The sequence below is a fragment of the Triticum dicoccoides genome, chromosome 1B, assembly GCF_002162155.2.
Source record: "Triticum dicoccoides isolate Atlit2015 ecotype Zavitan chromosome 1B, WEW_v2.0, whole genome shotgun sequence".
NCBI lineage: Eukaryota > Viridiplantae > Streptophyta > Magnoliopsida > Poales > Poaceae > Triticum > Triticum dicoccoides.
Genome location: NC_041381.1, coordinates 578365527 through 578368797, shown reverse-complemented (window position 1 = coordinate 578368797; position 3271 = coordinate 578365527).

Below are 3271 nucleotides of genomic sequence, written 5' to 3'. Positions count from 1 at the left end.
TGTTGGAAATATGCCCTAGAGGCAATAATAAATTGATTATTATTATATTTCCTTGTTCATGATAATCGCTTATTATCCATGCTAGAATTGTATTGATAGGAAACTCAGATACATGTGTGGATACATAGACAACACCATGTCCCTAGTAAGCCTCTAGTTGACTAGCTCGTTAATCAATAGATGGTTACGGTTTCCTGACCATGGACATTGGATGTCGTTGATAACGGGATCACATCATTAGGAGAATGATGTGATGGACAAGACCCAATCCTAAGCCTAGCACAAGATCATGTAGTTCGTATGCTAAAGCTTTTCTAATGTCAAGTATCATTTCCTTAGACCATGAGATTGTGCAACTCCCTGATACCGTAGGAGTGATTTGGGTGTGCCAAACGTCACAACGTAACTGGGTGGCTATAAAGGTACACTACGGGTATCTCTGAAAGTGTCTGTTGGGTTGGCACGAATCGAGATTGGGATTTTGTCACTCCGTGTAAACGGAGAGGTATCTCTGGGCCCACTCGGTAGGACATCATCATAATGTGCACAATGTGACCAAGGGGTTGATCACAGGATGATGTGTTACGGAACGAGTAAAGAGACTTGCCGGTAACGAGATTGAACAAGGTATCGGTATACCGACGATCGAATCTCGGGCAAGTACCATACCGCTAGACAAAGGGAATTGTATACGGGATTGATTGAGTCCTTGACATCGTGGTTCATCCGATGAGGTCATCGTGGAACATGTGGGAGCCAACATGGGTATCCAGATCCCGCTGTTGGTTATTGACCGGAGAACATCTCGGTCATGTCTGCATGTCTCCCGAACCCGTAGGGTCTACACACTTAAGGTTCGATGACGCTAGGGTTATAAAGGAAGCTTGTATGTGGTTACCGAATGTTGTTCGGAGTCCCGGATGAGATCCCGGACGTCACGAGGAGTTCCGGAATGGTCCGGAGGTAAAGATTTATATATAGGAAGTCCTGTTTCGGCCATCGGGACAAGTTTCGGGGTCATCGGTATTGTACCGGGACCACCGGAAGGGTCCCGGGGGCCCACCGGGTGGGGCCACCTGCCCCGGGGGCCACATGGGCTGTAGGGGGTGCGCCTTGGCCTACATGGGCCAAGGGCACCAGCCCCTAGAGGCCCATGCGCCAAGATATAGGAAAAAGGGGAGAGTCCTAAAGGGGGAAGGCACCTCCGAGGTGCCTTGGGGAGGATGGACTCCTCCCCCCCTCTTAGCCGCACCCCTTTCTTGGAGGAAGGGGCAAGGCTGCGCCTCCCCCCTCTCCCCTGCCCCTATATATAGTGGAGGGGAGGGAGGGCATCCATACCTGAGCCCTTGGCGCCTCCCTCCCTCCCGTGACACCTCCTCCTCTCCCGTAGGTGCTTGGCGAAGCCCTGCAGGATTGCCACGCTCCTCCATCACCACCACGCCGTTGTGCTGCTGCTGGATGGAGTCTTCCTCAACCTCTCCCTCTCTCCTTGCTGGACCAAGGCGTGGGAGACATCGTCGAGCTGTACGTGTGTTGAACGCGGAGGTGCCGTCCGTTCGGCACTAGGATCATCGGTGATCTGAATCACGACGAGTACGACTACATCAACCCCGTTCACTTGAACGCTTCCGCTTAGCGATCTACAAGGGTATGTAGATGCACTCTCCTTTCTACTCGTTGCTGGTCTCTCCATAGATAGATCTTGGTGATACGTAGGAAAATTTTGAATTTCTGCTACGTTCCCCAACAGTGGCATCATGAGCTAGGTCTATGCGTAGTTACTATGCACGAGTAGAACACAAAGTAGTTGTGGGTGTCGATATTGTTCAATATGCTTGCCGTTACTAGTCTTATCTTGATTCGGCGGCATCGTGGGATGAAGCGGCCCGGACCAACCTTACACGTACGCTTACGTGAGACCGGTTCCACCGACAAACATGCACTAGTTGCATAAGGTGGCTGGCGGGTGTCTGTCTCTCCCACTTTAGTCGGATCGGATTCGATGAAAAGGGTCCTTATGAAGGGTAAATAGCAATTGGCATATCACGTTGTGGTTCATGCGTAGGTAAGAAACGTTCTTGCTAGAAACCCATAGCAGCCACGTAAAACATGCAAACAACAATTAGAGGACGTCTAACTTGTTTTTGCAGGGTATGCTATGTGATGTGATATGGCCAAAGGATGTGATGAATGATATATGTGATATATGAGATTGATCATGTTCTTGTAATAGGAATCACGACTTGCATGTCGATGAGTATGACAACCGGCAGGAGCCATAGGAGTTGTCTTTATTTATTTGTGACCTGCGTGTCAACTTAAACGTCATGTAATTACTTTACTTTATTGCTAACCGTTAGCCAAGGTAGTAGAAGTAATAGTTGGCGAGGCAACTTCATGAAGACACGATGATGGAGATCATGATGATGGAGATCATGGTGTCATGCCGGTGACGATGATGATCATGGAGCCCCGAAGATGGAGATCAAAAGGAGCAAAGTGATGATGGCCATATCATGTCACTATTTGATTGCATGTGATGTTTACCATGTTTATACATCTTATTTGCTTAGAACGACGGTAGTAAATAAGATGATCCCTTACAACAATTTCAAGAAGTGTTCTCCCCTAACTGTGCACCGTTGCGACAGTTCGCTGTTTCAAAACATCACGTGATGATCGGGTGTTTTATTCAGACGTTCAAATACAACGGGTGTTGACGAGCCTAGCATGTATAGACATGGCCTCGGAACACATGCAAAACACTTAGGGTTAACTTGACGAGCCTAGCATGTACAGACATGGCCTCGGAACACGGAGACCGAAAGGTCGAACATGAGTCGTATAGAAGATACGATCAACATGAAGATGTTCACCGATGATGACTAGTCCGTCTCACGTGATGATCGGACACGGCCTAGTTTGACTCGGATCATGTAATCACTTAGATGACTAGAGGGATGTCTATCTGAGTGGGAGTTCATAAGATGAACTTAATTATCCTGAACATAGTCAAAAGGTTTTTGCAAATTATGTCGTAGCTCACGCTATAGTTCTACTGTTTAGATATGTTCCTAGAGAAAATATAGTTGAAAGTTGATAGTAGCGATTATGCGGACAATAGAAAGCTTATGTCCTTAATGCACCGCTCAGTGTGCTGAACCCCAAACGTCGTCTGTGGATGTTGCGAACATCGGACATACACGTTTTGATAACTACGTGATAGTTCAGTTAAACGGTTTAGAGTCGAGGCACCAAAGACGTTTTTGAA